Here is a 23,216-nt window from a genome sequence, read left to right on the forward strand (position 1 = left end):
ACCTGTGTACCCACACCATGTGATTCCCACAGCTGGAAATCTGCCCCAAAGCAGATTCACCCTGAGGAAACAGCAAAGAAAAAACAAACGTGCAGCAGAAAAACGATCAGCTCCTACAACACGGCACTTGAGCGATGTGTGGGTGCCCCTTTAAGAACTTAACACACAAACCCAACAGCCAAGGTGTTCAGCCAAAAAAGAGAGAGAGAGAGAGAGAGAGAGAGGAGCATATTTCTAGCCTGCATAATCATTTCTGGACCAACTCCCACTAGCAGCCTCTGAGGCGAACAGCCGCTCACTGCCTGGCTGAAGCTTCTCTACCGCCACTCTCCACACACCCCCCCACCCCCAACACACCCCACCCGGGGTTATGACAGCGCAGCTCTGACTCGTGTGCAGGCAAAACCCCAAAACTCAAAACAAGTGAAAAAAGTGGAGCCAGGAGAAAGCGGCAGCATCCTCCACACTCTGGCAATCTGCACAATGCCAGTTTCAGGGTCCTGGGGTGGCCTGCAAATCTATCTTAGGAGCCCGAGGAAAGAGGCAGGCGTCCTGGTAGACCCACTGGCCCTATTCTTTGCCACCCAGTCCCTGGGGAAGAATAAGAAAGGAGAGAATTCCTTATGAAGTCCTGGGGCCAGAGCCCAAGGCAGATACGATCCAGGCACCCTCTCCTAAGGATCAGAATGTCAACTCAAATTCTCCACCTGGCCCTTCCTTTCAAGTCCTGTCCTCTGCGAAGATGAACAGGGTGGGATTGGTGGGGTGCTGTAAACCTGAGGAAAGCCTGGAGGAAAAACTCTATCATCCACCTACCCCAGCCACGTTGCCCCATGTTGCCCCGGCGCGCGCTACCAGCGCGAACTCGGAACGGGGAGCCCTTCGCCACGTCGGAGGTTGGGGAAGGGGCAGAGCCCGGCTACAAGCCCTGGAGGCAGGGAGCCGTGCCACTCAGACGCCTACCTCAGTTTTGGCATGAATGGTTTTCCTAGAAGACGCCAGAGAAGCGAAGATCCGGTGATTCGCAGATTTCAGCCAGGGGTGGAGGAACTCAGCCCAGGGGAGCAGCGACCCACTCGGCTCCTCCACACTGGGGCCTCGGGGCGGCACCCTCGGGACTCGTCCTACCGCGGGGACAGTGCCGAAAGAAGGGCTCCATCCTCAACTTTCTCGGAGGAAACTGCTCCGCTCCGCGGCTTGCCCAAACCTACCCGCACACCGGGTCCCAGGTTTGGGGAAAACCAGGGACCGAGTCCCTGTCTGCGCGCACAGCAGCTGCGCCGGGGCGCAAAGCCCCCACTCCCGCCGCCCGCCAACTTGAAAGCATCTCTCTGGGCGCCTGCCTACTCCTCCGGCCCCGCAGTGGGGTCCCTGCCCTGGCCGCCCGCATTGGACCGAGCGCCGGGCACCCTGACCGCCGCGGCCGCAGCAGCCGCATCTCCCCCCCACCACCCCCGCCCTGGCCTCTGCCTCGCCCGCCCGGCGCCCCACGACCCGGCCCTACCTTGCAGCCGGGCTCGAGCGCCGGCAGTGCCAGTGAGTGGCACGCGTCCCAGCCGGCGAGGCTCCTCCCCGGGGGCTGCCCCGCGCGGGGTTCCGGGCTCCGGACAAGGCTCCGCCGGCCCGGGTGCTGGCTCGGCGCCGCTCGCGGCTCCCGCGCCGGCTCCCGCTGCCGCGCGCCAAGAGGGAGGCGGGGTGGGGAGGGGGGGGAAACTCCCGGCAACTCCAACTCCTGGCGCTGGAGCTACAGCTGCAGCCGCGCGCCCGCCCGCCGCCGAGTGCGAGCGCCTGCGAAGCAAACCTGCCCCCGCGGCCGCCTCTGAGCATGCCCAGTGCCGCCGTGGGCGAGCCCGAGCGCCCTGGCCCGGGGCAGAGAGCTGCGGTGGTGGCCGGGAGACCCGCCCCGGGCTCCCGACCGCGGGGTGTGGGGCTGGAGGAGGGAAGGATGGGCCAGCTCTGGAGAGGGGGCCCTGGAGCAGAGGGCTGGGGAAAAACAGGGTGCGGAGGGCAGTGCAAGTTTCACGGGTTGTGAGAAGTTTGTGGGCTGGAAAGGTAAGCGGCTTCCGTGAGCCTCTCTGCAAGACTCTACTGGAAAGGACAAGGAAACATTTATTATCCAGGAGAGAAGGAGTGGATCCAGCAGATGTGTTTTATCCAGTGCACTCAAGCCTAAGGTCCAAACTCAAAAGAGCTAACGGGGCATGGCAGGTAATGCAAATAAGTGACCCAGCCAGGAGGCAGAGAAGTTCTAAACGCCCAGTGCTGTCATGGAACAATTCGGGCCTACCTTTGCTAGATTTTCTGATTTTTCAAGAAATGACAAAGATTTCGATTTTTTTTTCATGTATAACATCCTGATTTTTACATCATTGATACAAGTGCAATTTTTTTTAACAACACTGGACCAAACGAAATATATCTGGGTTCCTTCCCTGCTCAGCCTGAGAGAGCTAATTTGAGGATTGTGATTGCTGCATTTTTTTCTTCTTTCTTTCTTTCTTTCTTTCTTTCTTTCTTTCTTTCTTTCTTTCTTTCTTTCTTTCTTTCAAAGAGGTGCTGAGTGCCCACTGTGGTTTAGGAAGGCACTGGAAAGGATTCAAGATGATTCAGATGGCCACCAAAGTACTACCAGTTACCAAGGGAAATGGGTTGTCCAGACAAAAGAGGGCTACAGATAAATGCTGGGGCATTCAAGAAGATAAGTTACTGGTGTGGAAAGGGGTAATGAGAACAAATTTTGTGAAACATCATTGATGTAAGTACTCAGGGGGAAGTCAATGCAGGATCAGTAACAGTGCCCTGAAGAGGCATTTCGGAGTCTGAAGAAAAAGGAAAAACCAGTAAAGCTGACCCCATCTTTATTTTAAATTTTAATATTTTTCATCATGCATTTTTTTGCACTAATTTTTAAAAGATTGCATCACAGTATTTATCTTGGTTCCTGAGTTCCGTGACATCCCCATAAGTTTTGCAGGACACCTCACCCTAGCCTGTGCCCTCCTGGGTCCTAAGTGGTGGTTCACTGGTCTGCTTGGGTAGAGTGTAATGGGCAAGAAATAGCATACCAAAATGGGAAAGGGGATTGAAGTGATGGATGGGGGCTAGAGGCAGAGCACTTGACGGCCAGTTTGTGGAGCCTGAACTTTATTCACTTGCTAGCAAAGATGCTGGGGGAGTAATCCAAACCCAACCCTAGGAAGATGGGCTGGCTACAGACCTAGGAAGGCGGTCTGCAGGGGAAGAAGGGAGAATTGGGGATACCTAGGGCACATTCACTGTTGTGATCTTAGGAAAATCAGATGGATTTCCCTAACAAAGCCGCACGTGCTCTGCTTATAACTGGAGAGGTGTGTGGTGGGCCTAGCGGAGTGCCCTCAGGTAAGGCTCCCAGGTCCTGGTCTAAACCTCAGCCATTTCCTACCAGGCTTCTATTGACCAGAGGCTCCACTTCTAAGCTGCCTTTTCATCATGTGTGAAATTGCCAGACAGTTCTCATAGCGTTTTTGTGAGGGTTCAGAGAAATAAGGTATGCCTAAGGGCTTTGAAAACCAAGAGAAAACCAAGGTTTAAGCAAATATAAGGCATTCTTCTCACCTTCATACCTATATGAAATAGAATTTAACCAAACAAGTTCTACGGCTTTACAAGACTTGTCTTAAGTAGGAACTTTCTTTGATTTAACAAAGCTCTTTTAGCCTGTGCAGGATTCTGTTGACAAATCTTTGGAATCAGCTTTTGGGCAATTCCACAATTTTGTGAATTAAGCTATCTCTGTAGGAGTTTCTATTGCCAGCCACTCAAAATGACTCCCGCCCTCTGTAAGGCTACCCTCTCGTCTCCTCTGCAGGTTATCAAGGCAGTCTTTGCCTCAACAGACACCTGGGACTTACCTCCACGCCCTGGATCACTGTCGCGGCAGGTGAGCACATTGGTCGTTGCATTCTTGAGGAACAAACCACCACTAGTCTATGAAAAGCATTTTAAGCTTGCAGAACTCTCAAAGAAAAAAAAATGCTTGGGTGTTTACACAAGAAGCCTTGGAGAAGTTATGGAAAGGAGGAAGTACCTAGCCCCAGACTTATCACATACCAAGTAGTTACACATATTTGCGGAATATATAGCAATTTACATCATCCAAATCTTCTGTATGTCTGTCCTTTCCTCCACAGATCCTAAGAATCATTATTTCTAAAACAAATCACAATAATGGTAAAATTGTAAAGAAGAACGAGAACAGCATGTAAACATTTCTAGAGGGAGGGGCTCTGTACTTTTACAAGTAAAACGTACTTGTACTGCTTAAATTTTAAATTAATTGTATTTGTTTTTTAAGTTATTTTCATTACTAGTAGTAAATAACACTGATATTAAAAAGTTTAGTCCAAAAGTTGCAGGAAAGAGAAAGCTCCCCTCTCCATGAAGCCTTGTTACCAGTTTTTTGCATATAGTTGCAAAAATATCCCATGCACAAGAGAGTAAGAACAGTTAGTTTTTTTTTTCTCTAGATGTCTAATCATGAAATCATAAAACTGAAAAATGCCTTATAGTGCATCTGGATGCCAAGTTACTGGCTTTTAAGTTACTAGTATATTCTGGAATAGAAAAGGGAAATGTGAAAGCAGTTTTCTCTGGTCACACAGTTCACTCCTGGTCGTAAGGATACCAGACCACTTGGCAAAGCCCTCTTTCTGAGCATTAAGTGGTGCAAGAAAAAAACTGAGTTACTGCCCAGTGTCAACCTCAACCTGAAGCACCCACAAATTTAGACGCCCCAGGTTGCCTACAGCTATAGAAGGAAGGGCTGTCTAAATAACAAATGGTACGAACTGATATGGACAAAGACACCTTGATCTAGGGAATTGTGCATGGTAACTATTTTTAACAGCATCACTTATAGCATCATCAATCAATGTCTTTGAGACTAATTAAAGTCTGTATTTAAAAAAAAATTCTACGTAGTGTATCGCTAACAGCTTTTCAGATTCTTCATTCTGATGATATGCTTTCAGGTAAGAAATTCAGGAAGTCTCAACTTAACTTTTAGGTTGATCCATGTAACCGCCGTTTTTGTTGGTCATAGTCCCTGGAATATTGGCAATATTGTTTTGCTTTTCATAATGGCTCCCCTGGCGATATCAGGAATCACCCCCAGCTAGGGATAGGTCTGTGGCTAGTGTCTGTACGTATCATTTGTAAATTACGAGTGCAACCTGTCACTTCTAGTGACATGAGGAGGTGGGATCTGGGAGACCTGCAGAATTCAAATGGGCTTATGGAACTTACGCTTGGGACCCTATTCTGTTTTGCACAGAGTTAGTATTGGTATATGGTTTTACTCTTTAAGGATTCTAGCTAGGTTATAAATGAAGTCTACCTTTTTTTAACTGAGTTGCCACAGTACAACAATCTGCCCCTAATTTACTAATTAATATATATTAGCCATGCATTTCCAATCAGATTGTTAGTTCCTTGAGTACAGGGAACAAGTCTTAAAAATCTTCAATTTCCCTCACCCTCATCCAATGCCTAACTCAGAAGCAGGAGCCCATCAACAAATGACAGTTACCAGGTGTCACCACTCAGGTGAGTCACTGGGGACAGGAGACAAATAGTTGATTACCTGATCTCTAAAAAGAAAGAATCTGTTATTTTGGACACATGCATAAGTGTAAAATTGCATCTGTGATAACTTTCACAATCAGAGGTATGGGCTATTAAAGTGTAAAAAGTGTATAATAGAAATAGTGGGAAGAAGAGCAGGAACTGGAGCCCGGGTTGAGTCTGAAAAAAGCCCAATCCATGTGGTGGCTCAGGAACAGCCAGAGTTGGAAGATGGAGGAGCCAGAGGAACTAGTGGACGGTGGGCAGTCGCTGCCTCCGGTATGTCATGATGTGCAACTCCCTGCCCAATGTCCCCAGATAGGCCAGGATGGCCAATCAATTCTTTGATTGAAGCATATGCACTGCATAAGTGAATAAGGATAGGTAAGCCCAAAGTAGCCTCCATGGAGGAGCTGGCCACGTTCCACACTGATGCCTGTTTGCTGCATCTCCAGAAGGTCAGCCAGGAAGGAGATGACAAACATTCAGACTGCACAGAATATGGCCTAGGTTATAACTGCCCAGCCGCAGAAGGGTATTGACTATGCAGCAGTTTTAGGAGGGGCTATAACCACAGCTACCCAGTCAGTGCATGATTGATGGAAGTAGCAATTAACTGATCCAGAGGCTGGCATCATGCAATGAACATCTTCACCAGGAGTAGTTTCCATCTCAAGAAACCACTTTCTTTGCTCATCCATAAGAAGCAGCTCCTCATCTGTTAAAGTTTTATCATGAGATTGTAGCAATTCAGTCACATCTTCAGGCTCCACTTCTAGTTCTCTTCCTATTTCCACAAACCTTCAATTTGTAAAAAAACACATTATACATGGAGCACAATAAAGTAAAGCACAATGAGAGAGAGAGAGAGAGAGAGAGAGAGAGAGAGAGAGAGAGAGAAAGAGAAAGAAATAGTGAGCAAAAGAAAGAGAGACTTTCTTGAAGAAATGACCAAACTGAGGTATGCAGGAGAAAGGTGATATAGTTAGTAAGTGCAAAATAAACAAACAAAAAAACCAAAGGGAACTTCAAGCAGGATTTTAAAAACAGCATGTGCAAAGGCACTGTGGTAGAAGGGAATGTGAACGTTTGGGCAGGATGTTAGAGGTCTTTAAGTTTAACCAGTCACTAACCCCATGTGCCTTTGACATAACTCAACATCTAATAAGAAGAGCTTCTAAGAGGAAGCAGACTGTCCTCAGCGAGAAACAGAAAACAAGCTGATGTTCGGCAGCATGCCATAGTAGAGAGGGTACAGATCTTATTTTAGATAGAACCTCTGGGTTTGAACTTCTGTTTCAACTCCTTGCTATACAACCTCGAGTAAAGGCTGCAACTTCTCTAGATACTAGATTTCTTGTCTCATATTACCATCTACTTATGGTTTTAATTGGTGGATTAAAAAGGAACACATCTGTCATGTACACAGCACGATACCTGACCTACAGCAAGTGCTGAATAAATATTACTTTCATCTCATGACCACCCATCTTGGTAACTGCAAGAAAAATGGGAAGGGGAACCCCAGAATGTGTTTTCAATTTCCAACCTGAGCTGTTTCTTAGAAGCACTGCCTCTGCCATAAGCAATCATATTTTATCTCTGCAGGTGCAGTATATAGCATTCCTATTTTCACAACAACCATTTAACATACATGGAAATGCTTTGAAATTTTTTTACCTTCTCCTGTCCAGATGTCCTCGTGTTTCTACCTATTACTATCTCTCCAAAGAAAAGGTCGTTGGGGGGGGGGGTGTAGATTAATAGTTTAAAGATTTCAGCATTTGTATTTATTAAGTGAGGACCCAGTTAAGATTTAAGACAGTATACAGATAAATTTCAACAATGACTAGTTCTGAATTTTGATCAAATAGCCAACCAAATATGACTCTTCTCTTTTCCCTTGCATGAATTAAAACTCTCGAAGTGTAGTCTCCAGCAGGAAAAAACCCAAAACACTAAGACTATTTTGATCACCCTCTGCTGTAGCAGGGCCCCCACCTCCACTCAAAACTGGTTTGTTGTATCAAGTTCAGAGTTTGTCAGGCTGAACCATCCTAATGACTCCTTCCTTTATTTCAGCAGTGTTTGTGAAAGACTTGTTTTTGGTTTAAAATGACTGTCTCCACCAAGATCCAGAAAAGCTGCTAGGCTTTGAGCTCACAGAGAGTCCTTTATTCTGCCAGGACACAAGCAAGTCAGTGACGGCACAGAGCTGCTGTCTCTCTCTGAGCTTCTGTGCTGCTGGTTTAGAGGAGGGAATGATGCAATCCATTCATATCTGAGATGGAGGGGCCTCCTCTCTTACACACACAGCTCCTTCTCTTCTGTTTATGCTGGTTCCCTCGCCCTCCCAAGAGGGTAACAGTGAGGGAAGCTTCCACTGCTGTGTCTCCAGAAACTCTTTTAGGCCAAAAGGACCTGCCCTGCCCCGGGAGGCCCTGTGACTTCTGTAGAAACACACAGCCTAGGACTTTACTACTTAAATTGCACTTCTCAGACCAGCAGCTTGGGCATCACTTGGGAGCTTGTTAGAAATGCAGATCCTGCTTACCCAGGCTACCCGGGCAAATCAGACCCCAGAGAATCAGAATCTGCCTTTTAATGAGACTGCCAGGCAATTCATTTCTACTTCAAAGTTTAAGAAGCACGGGGGCGCCTGCTTGTCTTAGTCAGTTAAGTGTCCCACTTCAGCTCAGGTCATGATCTCAGGGCCCGTGTGTTTGAGCCATGGGTCAGACTCTGTGCTGACAGCCCAGAGCCTAGAGCCTGTTTCGGATTCTGTGTCTCCATCTCTCTTCCCCTCCCCTGCTCATGTGCTCTCTCTCTTCCAAAAATAAATAAACATAAAAAAAAAATTTAAGGACTGTCCTAGGCCACCCAGCCAAGAAAGACACGGAGAGAACAAAAAGCACTTTAAAGGTGAAATGCATTTCCTTTGCCCTGGATGCCCTTTCCTATACCAATCTCCAGGCCTCATCTCTGCACGCCTGAATCCTACCCTGTCTTTCTTTGTTGAGCTGTCTGCAATGCTTCTTTTGGAAATCTTCACTGATTGTGTCAGCCAGAGGCATCTTCCACTCAGTTACCTGTATATTGCTGCAGTGTGTTTACGCTACAAATATGTTTGCACAGGTCTAATCCATCCCGTTTGAGGCTTGAGATTTGCCTGAACCTTCTCTATATCCTCTAGAATGTCTAGGACCATAGGCCCTGGGAGGAAAAAGCCTATTTATTTATTGAAAGAAGGGAAGGGAAAGAAGAAAAAAAAAAAACAGCTCCATTCATGAAGTAATTGTCTCTGAAAAGCTGAGTGCAGCCCCAGGGATGAACATAAGCCTGTTTAAAACAGGAACCCAGGAACCATGTTATGCTCATCTTTAAAGAGCCCCCCAATACACCAGACATGGAAATGTCTCAGTTTTCCAAAAGCTTAACTGGACCAGATCAGATTCAAACCCACTCCATTATAGCACTCATCATTTAGACCTGGCCCAAAGCAGACGTCTTTCTAGAATAAAATCACAATTCTGCTTGCTAGAGTCTTGACCCCTGGCTTTAAATGTGCTGTGGGCTCTGACCGACTACCTCTTCACCCATTTTTTGTCCTATGTGTTTTCCCACTTTAGATTAATATATTTTTTTCTAAAGAGAAAAAGGCATTTTGAAAACTTTCAGATTCATTGTTTCTTTGGAAAGAAAGCTTACTGAAAATATTTGTTTCCTTTTTTTTCAATGTTTACTTATTTTTGAGACAGAGAGGGAGAGGAGAGAGTACAAGTCAGGGAGGGGCAGAGAGAGAGGGCGACACGGAATCTGAAGCAGGTTCTAGGCCCTGAGCTGTCAGCACAGAGCCAGACGTGGGGCTTGAACCCACAAACCGTGAAATCATGACTTGAGCTGAAGTCGGATGCCCAACCGACTGAGAAACCCAGGTGCCCCAATATTTAGTGTTTCTAATTCAAGTTTTCATAATGCATACTTGAGTAAAGGCAATGAGTTTCTGGCTGCAAGTTACAAGTTAAAAGAACATTTTATTGCTCTTAATTGATAGTTGAGTCAATTAAAAACCTTGACTCTAGATGAGATTTATGATGTCATATTCATAATAAATATGTCTTCCCGACAGACATCCTGGTGTCATTATAATTTTACCACACATAAAATATAATGGGAACTGTTCCTAGGACTTACAAGAAATTAGACTTAACTAGTGTCAATACTGTTGTGACTCGTAAAATGAGTATATGACCTGCACTGTGAGACTTTGTTGTAGGACTGGAGTTCACAGAGAGCAGGCATGTTTTCTTTGATAAGCATTTAAAAAGTATGACTAAATTATTCAGGATCAGTCATTTTGGGGGTACTGTCATGTGTTATAATACTTTTGTAGAAAAATTGATGATCCTGTTCAGGGGGAATATTCAGAAGCTATAGCCCTGTGATTTCCACCTCTGTGAATTTCTTTTCAGGAAACAGCTCTATTATAGCAGCATTAATTGTGAGAGCAAATTTAACTAACACTCCTCAGGAAACAGGAAATAATTAGGTGCATTTAGTCATTTTATTTGATGAAATATTATGTACCTTTTATAAACAATAAATGGGATAGTCAACTGGAGACTTTATGAGACCAGCTTAATTTTTTACTTTTCTATACATTAAGTTGTAGAAGTATTATTGAAACTAAACATACCCCCGGGCACTGTACTAGACACTGGGGATGCAGCAGTGAAAATGACGAATATGATTCACGACCTAGTGACCTCACAGTCTGATGCAGGAAAAAGATACTGAATGAGTAGATACATAGTTACAAACTGTGATCATGCCAGGACCTAAGGGGTTAGCACATGATAGGGGAACCTAAGCTGGTTTGGGGAAGAGGGTATTTGTCAAGGAAACTGGGGAAGTGGAGGAAGAATCAGAGTTAGTGAGGGAAGGCTGGGGGAGAGTGTTCCAGGTGGAAACAGCGGGAGCAGAGGAACAGAAACCCAGAGGTGGGAAAGGGCTTGATGCCATTACAGAAGTGGAAGAAGGACCAGAGTGGCTGGAGCATAATTCATGAGAGGAGAGTGGAGTACCCTGAGGAACTAGATCGTGCGACGCCTTCGAGATTTATCTTATCAATCCCACCACAGTTTCTAGAGTGCAGGGGTAGCAGGGACCTATTTATAGTTTAAGACCACTTTGTGCTGTATGGGAAATGGGTTGAAATAAATCAAGAGTAGAGGAAGGGAAGGCACTTTGTAGACCACTGTAGCAGTCCGGTAAGAGAGACAAACGTAGTTTAGATAAGATCTAAAACTGGGAAGATGAGGAAAAGGGGACAGATTCAACTACATTCTGGAGGTGAGAAAAATAAAGTCTGCTAATAGATTGGGAGCAAGGATGGAAACATTAATGACCATCTTCATTTGCTTCCTTAAACCTCTGGGTAAATGGTGATTCACTGACATATTTCATACAGTTGGGAATTTAGGAAAGAAAACTTAAAAATGCATTTTGGACCTGAGGTTGAGATCTTGTCAGAGAACCAAGTTGAATAGTCAAGTAGACAGTGTACGGGTTTGGAAAAATAGATCAGAAAATAGATCTGGTTTGAAATTAGCTATTTGGGAGCCATTGACCTTAAGATGGTGTTTGATGCTATTGTATAGAAAGAGTATAGAATATCTGGGGGGAAAAAAGCCCATTTTAAGTTTCAAGAACTATAATATTAAGAGGTCTTATTAAGGAGGAACAGCTATCACAGGTGACTTCCAGGCGGGAGATCTGTTGGGTAATTCTGGAACCAAGAAAATAGTATTTCAAGAAGGAAGGTGTGGTCAGCAGTGTTGAATACTGCTAAGAGGTCAGGCAAGATGGCGTGCTCCTATGTGTAAGAAACAGTTGTCTTATTAGGGCGGTGGCTTTAGAAGCACAATATATTATTTTTGATAATGTTTAAGCTTTATTTCTTTAGTTGACATCTGTTCCTTTTTGTTAATTTAATTTCAGTAAGATTTGAAACATCACATCAAATAAATGTGATGTATTTACTCCATCTTGATCCTTAAACTCTTGGTTAATCATTATTGTTTATATCTCTCTTTTGTCACCTTACATATTAACCAGTTAACACTCATATCTCCAGTCTACGATTAAACCTTCGAAAGTTTTAAAGCTGACTAGCCCTCCAGCCTAACAGCAGAACTGCTGAATGCACAAAGTCCCTGCTTTATAAACACTGCATTGAACATGTGGTTTGTTTCATACGAGTTTTTGCATGATCTATAACAAATTATATATTTCTTCCTTTAAGTTTATTTATAGAATCTTGCCCAAAGTATCCCCTTCTTAAAAACAAAACAAAACAAAACAAAAACAAAAAATGAACAAACAAAAAACAAAACAAAACAAAAGAAAAAAAACCAAACTCCAAAACTACCTTATTCAGGTAAATTCTGGTCTTAATTTGGCAGATATGCAGTGAGGCCAAGATGCCAGTATGTGAACAAGATGATTCTTTGCTATTTAAAAAAAAAAAATTCCAATATTCTATTTAGAAACTAAAGAAAGGAAGTGAGATGGTTTGGAAAGGAACTACTATCTTCCCAGTTTGGGGGTACCCCCACCCTCTACTTAAATACCTTGACTATTCATTTTCTTCGCAGTGACTCAGAGTGTCATCACCCTGTGCTGCTCATGAATAGGAAAAAAGAAAGAGGAAGGAGCCTCCAAAAGGACTGGTCTCAGCACAACTGGCAGAACTCTGTTCACTTCCCCCAACTTTCTCCCTAAATGCTCTAATTATACTGTTAGATAGTAGTCTCACCTCAAGCGCAAATTCTTGGCAAGAATTCAAATGCATGCAGTTGCCCTCTGTAATCTTCTACCCCTCTGTTACGGCTTACCAGAACTCGTCTAAAGTCACTTCCATGCTGAATGTCTGATGAGACAGGACAGATCTCCATGTCACTCACTTGTATTCTGATTTTTCTACCTCTCCCTATCTGTATCATTGGGTGTATTCAGATAGGTCTCAAGAAAATATGTCATCCTGTCTCTTTGTTGTGGATGACACGATATAACTTCCACAGCACTAGGGATTGAAGGGGTACATGGGAGTGTTGGAGATCTGGCAGCGGGATGGAAGAGAGTAAGTGAGGGTAATGTTTAGAGGTTTTATATGGTAGGTGCTGTGGTGCCCGAGACGAGAGCTCTTAGGGACAGATGATTGCATTTTTCTAGTGATATTCTTTTCTTTTCTTTTCTTTTCTTTTCTTTTCTTTTCTTTTCTTTTCTTTTCTTTTTTTAATGTTCATTTATTTTTAAGAGAGAGAACATGAGTGGGAGAGGGGCAGAGAGAGAGCGAGAGACAGAAGCCAAAGCAGGCTCTAGCACAGAGCCCGACATGGGGCTCGAATTCACAAACCGTGAGATCATGACATGAGCCGAAGTCAGACGCTTCACCGATTGAGCCACCCGGGCGCCCCTCTAGTGATATTCTTGACTCTTAATTTTTGCCTAAAGAGACTTAAATACAACATGTGTAACTTGCATTTCTCCTTTTATCTGCTAGAGGAACCCTCCCAGATCAAAGAGGAAAAGCACACCTTTCTATGACTTGCTTCTCTTTTATCATCAGCCAGCTTCTCTTTTTGGAGAACTGTTCAACTATTTTGGTTGTTCTTGGTGGTAGACTCACGGTGAAATTGTGCAGTTAAGTGAACAGATATTTTTCAACCTGTAGAAAGGTCTGTTGGTACACAAGAATGACTGTTAGTACAGTGCAGTACTGGCCTCATCCATGGGCAAATTGTTCACTTAGTGGGGTGGGAGAGAGAAAAGGGAAAAGCAAAACCAGGATGTCAAATGTCCATTTGAAAATTGCCTTAAGGTTTCTCTCAATCTCAAAATTGAAGTCTCCCATTATTGGGTTTTCCTTGTGACAGTTTGTGGGTTATGTCTCAGTCATTGATTCACTTACTATGATAATTAGGAGCATTTAGCCAACATTCAATCCCTTTCGCTTTCCCTTAGGACCCGCTTAACCCTCTGACTTTGGCCATGTGGCTTGCTTTGGCCAAAGCAAGTGCTTTGAGAAGTGCTTCTCACTTCTCATAGAAGTGAGAAGAGGCTATAAATGAAAAGCGCTTATGTAATTTTGCTTGATTTTCATGCTCCGGTGATCTGCCGTGAGAAGAGCATGCCCCATGTAACTGCTGCTATTTTATCCCCCAAACAAGCACACCTGGACTAGACCTGAACCCAATCCAAAGCCTGGGGCCAAGTCCAGCCCTCCTGATTTCTGTGGCATAACTTCCCAGCCAAACCAGCCTAAATCAGGTGAGCCATAGTGACCTGCAGATCCATGAGCATTTAATGTGTGTTCTTGTAGCAATCAAGTTTTAGGGCACTTTGTCATGCAGCATCTTTGTGGTAATCGCTAACTAATACATATACTTAGAGGAATTATGGCATAAACATAAGCAAAGAAAAGCTACTTATCTAGCTTCATCATTTTCCAATTTAAGCCTTGAAAGAGCATCAAAATCACTTAGTCACATCATTTAGTTTGAAATGAATTTGGCTCACTGTACATATCCTTATAACATAGAACTTATAGGAAAGCACACTGAATTTGAAAATAAATACAATAAAATCATTCAAAATTAAAAAGCCATTTTATTTTCAAATATTATTAGCAGGACTTTCCAGTTTAAATGCTCTTAAATAAGGTGGTTTTATGTGAGTAGCATATATAGCAATAATACTATTCTTTGTAATCAGTTCTCCATCCATCCATCCATCCATCCATCCATCCATCTACCTCTCTACCTTCATTAGTTTTTGCAGTTTATATAGTCATTTGGAAACAATGCGGTAGGTTTTAGGTAATTCAAATTAGAATTTAGAATTAGAAAAGTTGCATAAATTTCCTGCATTCACATTATGTGAGAAATCCATGAGCATTGCAGCAAGATTCAAAGGTGCAGATAAGCAGAAAAGAAAAATCCTGTACAAATACACCACCTAGAGATAACCTTTGTTAAAATTTCATTATTTTTACTAACTTCTTTTCTACGTCTGCCTGTGTGTGTGTATTTTTATATATATTTAATTACAGTGGATTCATACTGTGCACACTGTTCTATAAACTGCCTTTATCACTTTTATGTTGCAACTTCCCTCCAGGAAAATAATATAGAGCTACATAATCATTTGTAATGACCCTCTAGTATTTAATGAAATGCGTACTCTATAATTTGTTAACTAGTCCCCTATCTTTGGATGTTTAGGTTGTATGCAGGTTTTCTTTTAAAATTTCCATTGTAAATGACACTTGGATGAGCATTCTTGTTCATATATTTTTCTCACTTTTCAAATTATTTCCCTATGATCAATTCCTAGAAGGGATATTGCTAATGCAAAGGTTAAATGTACACAGAAGGTTTAAGACTCTTGTCGAGATACGTTCCAGGAAGGTGGCACCCATTTACATTCCCTCTAGCTTTAAGACTTTGGCTGCACCTTCCAGAAGTTCTTCCATCTTTTGCTGCTTTTTGAAAGATGTTTCTCCCTTCTCTGTTTTCTTTTATGTATCTACTATTCACATTATTTCCACTTGGAGTAATTTGACAAATTCCTTCTTTCCATTTTTTTCCCTGTGACATGTAAAGAAATAAAACATGACTTAAGAAACGTCCTGAATGCAATAGAATAAGTAAAAATAATCACGACAGCAAAGTAGTCTTCTTTTTCAGAAAAAAAAATTTAATTATGGCCTCAAGATTGTTTGGAATAATAGTTAACTAAATCATAATCTTTACAATTTCATGATATTAAATAGGGCTTGTTGGAAATGAGTCATTCTGTACACATTGGGAGTTTTATGGTGAGTTTAATGTCACTGAATTTAATTAACTTAACTTGTCATTTGCACGTCAGTATACTATGGAAACCCCCCCTCGGTCGGTGAGCTCCTAGCACTGAACAAAAAAATGCACAGTTCCTCTCAGAAGTTATAAGATCTATGTGACTAATAGCTGAAGAAACAAGGCATAAAACAGTGGATTCTCCAGCAGCAGGAGTTAAAAAAAAAATCACAAAATTATAAAGGTAAACATGCTACCATGGAGGGAGAGAACAATTAAGATAAAGGAACATTTTCATGGACCGAACTCAGTCTTTTGTAACCACTAAGAGATGAGATTATAAACTATTGTCGGAATTTTCAGTGGGAAAATTGCTTAGAAGAGCCACCTGGCAGGGGACCTCACCCGTGCATGGCCAACTCCCAGAAATCACACAAACACGTGAAAAAAGAAATCCTTTCAAAAACGTTTTCAAGAAGGCAGAATAAAAAATGATAATATTTTGAATATTACAAAAGAAGCCACTGCAGTGAAGACTGTATGGAAAACCTAAAATGTCTTCCAGACCAACCCTTTTGATGTCTTTTTGTCATCTTAATCATTCCTATGTATTTTGGGGGGAGTTTGGAAGTTCTCACTGCAAAATCAGACTTTAAAAAACTTACGGAATACTTTTGCACAACTAATTTCTGGTATGTTTTTCTAGCACATTAGTTTTTTGTTTGTTGCTTAGAAGTAACATGGAACATTATATTTCAAAGGGCTTGTTTGACAAAGTGATTAACGTTATTCTGTACAATGTTATGTTCAAAAACAATACCCTTTAAGAATAATTTATACTTTCTTTATGTGTGTATATATTATATTTTATTTATTTATTTATTTATTTATTTATTTATTTATTTATTTATTTATTTTGAGGTGGGAGGGGCAGAGAGAGAGAGAGGAGTGGAGAGAGAGAATCCTAAGCAAGCTCCACACTGTCAGCACAGAGCCCAGTATAGGGCTTGAACCCTTGAACTGTGAGATCATGACCTGAGCTGAAATTGAGCTGGTCACTTAACTGACTGAGCCATCCAGGCACCCTATACTTTCAAAAATAGATCTCTCCTGCTGTTTATTTCTCTTGAAGCATGTGTATTTTCTGGTGTGCCTTTTTATTCAAATTCAGTTCAACAAATATTTACTGAATAACCACTTAGTATAAGACTTTGTGTCAGAGCTTCAAAGGAGCTAAGGGTAGAGACAGTAGATTAGTGGGTGCCAGGGGCTGCGGGGAGGAAGCGGGGGAGGTGGGGGAATGACTGCTTAATGGAAATGGAGTTTCCTTTTTGGATGATGAAATAGTTCTGGAACTACCTAGAGGTGATGGTTGCACAATACTGCAAACGTACTAAATGCCACTGTAGACTTAAATGGTTACAGTGGTGAATGCCATGTATTTTACCATAATTTTAAAAATCAGGCAGACAAAAAAGAACTAATGGGGTCAGTGGAGGAGAGGCACATATACTCTACTTCAGAAGTACATTTAATCGGGAAATGTATTTAAATTATCCTTCCAATATCACTATTGATTTCATGTAGTAACGGTCAAATCCAATTTAACAAGCATGTATTATTAGGGCGGTGATTGGCAGTCATATTTAAAACTGAACAGGCATGCGGAAAGTAGATGGTTCTTGCCTTCAAGTAGCTTTCGCTTTTATAGGGAATTAAGATGGCTATAAGAATGTCTAATGCAAGGGGCACCTGGGTGGCTCAGTCGGTTAAGCGTCCGACTTCAGCTCAGGTCATGATCTGACACTCTGTGAGTTCGAGCCCTTCATCAGGCTCTGTGCTGACAGCTCAGAGCCTAGAGCCTGCTTCAGATTCTGTGACTGCCCCTCCCCTGCTCATGCTCTGTCTCAAAAATAAATAGAGACATTAAAGAAAAAATTTTTTAAGAATGTTTAACACAAGACGGAGTGTCAGAGGAGCCATATGAGAGAGGTGAACATAGTGCTAAGGAGGTAAAGAGGATAATTAGATTGATTATTGGGGAAAGCATAAGGGATGCGATAGCTTTGTACTTGGTCTTCAAGGATGGGTCTGATTTTGCCAGTTGCAGAAGATGCTTAACGGTCAGCCTAGATAGAGACAAAAAATGTAGGGTCGTTATGGGGGAAAGTGGCCAGGTTGGCTGGAAGGCATCGTTTAAGAGGTCAAACAATGAAACTGAAGTTTGAGGCGGAGTCAGGACGTGTGGGAGAGGACTGAAGACATTTAGAGTTTGAAGATGATTTAGAAGGAATTTTTTCCAACTTTTCACCAGCTAAATGGATCTGAACTACAGCATCTGGCGAGTGGCCATTCAGTTGCTTTGGGAATTCCTCTGGTGACTCAGAAGTTACCATCTTCTAAGACAGTCTGGGCTGCCATGAGGTGACTAAATGGTCAGAGTTCTTGTATTGATCAGAAGTCCACCCACAATTTCCATCCATTTATTTGAGTTCTGTCTTTGAAACCACACTCAATAAAGTGAATTTTTTTTGTTTCCTATCAGCTCTTCAGTGTTTGAGTCAGGAAATATATTCTTTCTTTCTTGTCTTTCTAAGTTATGTATTCCTGGGTCCTTTAATTATTTAATTGTTTCTCTTAGGACATGCTTTTGGAGACTTCTGAAATTCGTCTTGCCATTTATTAATTTGGTAAGCATGGCTTTGATGTTGATATTCAAGGCATAAGTAAAATGTTTTAGAGGAAATTGCAGATGATATAATTTTAAACAAACCACTCTAATTTCCCTTTCAGGTAGGCTCTGAATTGGTCATTAATTGGTCATCTCTGGAAATGGTCATTGAACTAATTATGAATTCAGCCAATTTTATTTTCATTGGCCAATATTTTATTATTTTGCTCATGGATTATATTATGAGGCATATTTTTAACTGCATTGTTAAAATTCACATAGTGACTAGGAGCTCAGGCCCTGGAGTTACGATTTTGGGACTGGTATCTGGCACAGCCAGCTACTAGCCATGACCTTGGCAAATTACCTAATTTCCATGTGCTTCAGTTTCCTCATCTATGAAGTGTGTGCAAAAATACTACCTACTTTTGGGGCACCTGGGTGGCTCAGTCGGTTAAGCGTCCAACTTCGCTCAGGTCAGGATCTCCCAGTTCGTGAGTTCGAGCCCTGCATTGGGCTCTTTGCTGACAGCTCAGAGCCTGGAGCCTGCTTCAGATTCTGTATCTCTCTCTCTGTCTGCCCCTCCCCTGCTCATGCTCTGTCTCTCTCTGTCTCAAAAATAAATACCCCCCCCCAAAATTTTTTTAATAAAAAAAATACTACCTACTTTTTTCATTAAATAAGTCATTATCCAGCAATAGTAAAAATAAGAAAAAATTAATTACTACTATTATTATGGTTTTTTTAAAAATATGTCCACAAATTCTTTGATATTCTTCCCTTCAAGAGGTGGAACCTAATTTCTTTTTTCTTCAGTGTGAGTGGGACTTTGTGACTTCTAACAAATAGAATACGTAGTTTTTCAACAAAAAAAGCATTGTGGCTATGTCCTTGCTGTCTCTTGATTTGCTCACTCTGGGAGATATAAGCTGCCATGTCAGTTTTCTACTTCTGTGTGACAAGCCTCCTCAAATTTAGCAACTTAAAACACCCATTTTTTAGCTCAGATTTTCAACACAGCATGGCCAGGTCTTTCTTGGGGCTATTACGTGTATTTGAACAAGGACATTATGTATCAGAATATGCTTGCAGAAGGCTACTTGAGCACAAGGAATCCAGAGAGGGAAACTGGAAGTTGGGAGAGTATCTGACAGCTCAGGATAGAAATAATGTTTGGTCCCAGATTGCTGAGGTGACAGTAAGACTGGATGGAGAGGTAGGAAGGGAAAATCATTGAAGAAGTAGAATCTACTGGATTTGGCAAGTGAAATTACTATTGGTCATTGATGGAGTCCTGGGATTTCAGTGATCAAGAAATACAAATGTGGGAATGAAAAAATATACGTTGGGGAATTATTCAATGGTGGTAATTGTTCGAGTTGTGTGGGTGATATGCCGTGGGAGGGTGTGAAAAAAATAGAGCTCAAAGAAGAATGTTAGGGGATACTTAAATTTAGACGTGTGGCAAGTATAAAGTCAGAGAAAGACAGAAATGGAGCATTTTAAAAGGTAGGAGGAGAGTGAGAAGAGTTAAGTAGGAGATGAGAATTTCAAGAAGGAGGAGATAAGTAATATCAATGAATGTCTGTCCTTAAGGTTCAAGAAGATGAGGACCAAGAAGTTAAATGACAATGAATTTAAAAGTGTATTGTAAGAAAGAAGAGAACATAGCCAGTGCATTTCTAAGTGCAGCAATCTGGAAAAGCTGACAGAAAATAAATATGTTTCTTTAAACTATAGAAAGCTTATGAAAGAAATTGAAGAAGACACCAAAAAATGGAAAAAGATTCCATGCTCCTGGATGGGAAGAACAAATATTGTTAAAATGTCGATACTACCCAAAACAATCTGCGTATTCAATGCAATCCCTATCAAAATAACACCAGCATTCTTCACAGAGATAAAATAAACAATCCTAAAATGTGTATGGAACCAGAAAAGACCCCAAATAGCCAAAGTGATCTTGAAAAAGAAAACCAAAGCCGGAGGCATCACAATCCTGGACTTCCAGCTATATTACAAAGCTGTAACCATCAAGACAGTATGGTACTGGCACAAGAACAGACACTCAGATCAGTGGAACAGAATAGAGAACCCAGAAATGGACCCACAAACGTATGGCCGGCTAATCTTTGACAAAGCAGGAAAGAATATCCCATGGAATAAAGACAGTCTCTTCAGCAAGTGGTGCTGGGAAAACTGGACAGCAACATGCAGAAGAATCAACTTGGTCCACTTTCTTACACCAGACAGAAAAATAAACTCAAAGTGGAAGAAAGATCTCAATGTAAGACAGGAAGCCATCAAAATCCTCAAGGAGAAAGCAGGCAAAAACCTCTTTGATCTTGGCCACAGCAACTTCTTATCAACATGTCTCCAGAGGCAAGGGAAACAAAAGCAAAAATGAACTACTGGGACCTCATCAAAATAAAAAGCTTCTGCACAGCAAAGGAAACAATCAGTGAAACTAAAAGGCAACCGACAGAATGGGAGAAGATATTTGCAAATGACATGTCAGATAAAGGGTTAGTATCCAAAATCTACAAAGAACTTATCAAATTCAACACCCAAAAAACAAATAATCCAGTGAAGAAATGGGCAAAAGACATGAATAGACACTTCTCCAAAGAAGACATCCAGACGGCCAACCGGCACATGAAGAAATACTCAACATCACTCATCATCAGGGAAATACAAATCAAAACCACCGTGAGATACCACTTTACACCTGTCAGAATGGCTAATATTAACAACGTAGGCAACAACAGATGTTGGTGAGAATGCAGAGAAAGAGGATCTCTTTTGCATTGTTGGTGGGAATGCAAGCTGGTACAGCCACTCTGGAAAACAGTAGGGAAGTTCCTCAAAAAACTAAAAATAGAACTACCCTATGACCCAGCAATTGCACTACTAGGCATTTATCCATGGGATACAGGTGTGTTGTTTCAAAGGGACACATGCACCCCCATGTTTATAGCAGCACTATCAACAATAGCCAAAGTATGGAAAGAGCCCTGTGGTATATATATACAATGGAGTATTACTCAGCAATCAAAAAGAATGAAATTTTGCCATTTGCAACTACGTGGATGGAACTGGAGGGTATTATGCTAAGTGAAATTAGTCAGAGAAAGACAAAAATCCTATGACTTCACTCATATGAGGACTTTAAGAGACAAAACAGATGAACATAAGGGAAGGGAAACAAAAATAATATAAAAACAGGGAGGGGGACAAAGCATAAGAGACTTTAAATATGGAGAACAAACAGAGGGTTACTGGAGGGGTTGTGGGAGGGGCAATGGGCTAAATGGGTAAGGGGCCTTAAGGAATCTACTCCTGAAATCATTGTTGCACTATATGCTAACTAATTTGGATGTAAATTTTAAAAAATAAAAAAAGAAAAGAAAAAAAGAAAAGGAAAGAAATATGTTTCTCTTAAAGATGAGGAGAATGACCCGGCCTCTGAAAATGATTCCAATTCTAATGTTCTTCCTTTTCAGAGCTAGAGAATCCTGGGAGATTTCGAGGAATGATTAGTTAAATATTTCTCTCGGTGGAGGTTACTCATGTAACTAATTGCCAAAAAGAACCATGCTGGCTCTTATGCGCTTCCTGAATTAAAACCCTGTACTCATAGTTTGGACACTGGTCATTCACTTCTCTCAAAGCCATCTTGAGGCTGTTCTTGCACCAGAGATGACACCTGACATCTGTCCATCCCAGTCACCACCACTCATCAACCAAACTGCCCTGGATCAAACTGAGTTTCTGGCAATCTGAGGGGAAGGAGGGACTGTATCATCCATAAACATTAAACAAGGTTATAATATAGAGACGCAATGACACCTAGCAGAATGACAAGGACTAGGTTTGAGTAAGCACTTACCATACTTCTGTCTTTTCTCCATTCCATGCCTCAGCCAATTTTACTGAAAACCATGATTTGTTTTGTTTTGTTTTTTCCCCCACAAGCATACAGATGTCGTTGCTATGCTCATTATTCTCTTTTCTTTGTCTTCTAGTGTCTTTTCTTTGTTTTCCCACTTTTCCCAATTACCTCAGGAAAATCAAACTTCCAGCTCCTTTTTCTTTCTCTCTGCCCACTTCCCTACATTTCCATTTGCTCAAAAATCAGCCTTAATCAATTGTGATAAAAATAAGAGAACACTAATTATATACCTCTGTAAATAAAATTAAAATTATGTATTTTGAAGTTAAGTATTGTGAAGAATTGACATTAATTTCTGAAGCCCATGAAAATGAGGAACTGTTCCTTTGAAAACATGTACAGAATTTCTCTATGCATTATCACAGCCCTTTAGAACATGTTTTTTTCCTGAAGTGGCAATATTCTGACTCTGTGTGTGTGTGTGTGTGTGTGTGTGTGTGTGTGTGTGTGTAAGTGCTGACATTGCATGTATTGCATGGTTTTCTACTATTTTTCATTGCTGGTGTCTAATAATTCAGGTATGTTATGAGAAAATAGGATTCTGTATAGTCCACAGAAATTTAGCTACTATCTTTAACCCTGTTTCTAGAAGAAAATGCATTCTACATTCCTGCATTCTACATTTCCAACTTTAGAGCAAAAACCATTTGAAATTTGAAGTCTGCTTGGACATATGTAACCAAAATATGGTTAAATATCTTTTCTTTAAGTTAACCAATCTGAATCTCCTGCTGTTATTCTGTTCACGGTATTTTGCTGTGCAAAATATCACCATAATCCCTCTGGGTTGTATTTAGCAAAGTGGCAATGCAGCATGCCCTTGGAGCCAGATCGAAGTGCATTCCAATCCTGATTTAGTCACTTGCATGCTCTATGGCTCTGGGGAAATTATTTAATGTTTAACCTTAGGCTCCTGTACTGTAGAATAGGAATTATGTAAGTACCCATCTCTTAGAATTATTGTGAGGGTTAGGATCATGTATAAATTTCTGTCACAGTGACCATTCCTAGAGAGTGAAATGGTAGTCTTTTTTTTTCGTTATCACACACCCTTATCAGTACAAATATTTTCATCATATAGTCTTTAAATTTTTAAAAATATTTATCTATTTTTGAGAGAGAGAGAGACAGA

General features: G+C 41.6%; 1 protein-coding gene, 1 long non-coding RNA gene and 1 pseudogene across 3 annotated transcripts in view; 2 read left to right on the top strand and 1 right to left on the bottom strand.

The window, feature by feature from the left end:
• The window catches only part of STXBP6 (syntaxin binding protein 6), a 244,524-nt gene extending 242,759 nt beyond the window's left edge, over nucleotides 1-1,765 (bottom strand). The window contains exons 1-2 of one of the 2 annotated variants that reach the window (XM_042989481.1): nucleotides 1,505-1,559; nucleotides 964-1,124 (exon numbers count right to left, since the gene is read on the bottom strand). The gene's annotated coding sequence lies outside the window, so the exon portion shown is untranslated. Of the gene's footprint in view, nucleotides 1-963; nucleotides 1,125-1,504 lie in introns of both variants that reach the window. The other variant, XM_042989483.1, reaches the window with a different exon arrangement.
• A 4,067-nt stretch (nucleotides 1,766-5,832) lies between these two features.
• Nucleotides 5,833-10,398, top strand: LOC102958525 (annotated as a pseudogene).
• A 3,510-nt stretch (nucleotides 10,399-13,908) lies between these two features.
• On the top strand, nucleotides 13,909-21,652 carry LOC107181165. The gene is made up of 3 exons (XR_001511964.1): nucleotides 13,909-13,932; nucleotides 18,103-18,151; nucleotides 21,636-21,652. It is a non-coding gene; the product is annotated as an uncharacterized LOC107181165 (long non-coding RNA).
• Nucleotides 21,653-23,216: the final 1,564 nt, after the last annotated feature.

This window comes from Panthera tigris, chromosome B3, assembly GCF_018350195.1.
Source record: "Panthera tigris isolate Pti1 chromosome B3, P.tigris_Pti1_mat1.1, whole genome shotgun sequence".
Classification (NCBI taxonomy): Eukaryota; Metazoa; Chordata; class Mammalia; order Carnivora; family Felidae; genus Panthera; species Panthera tigris.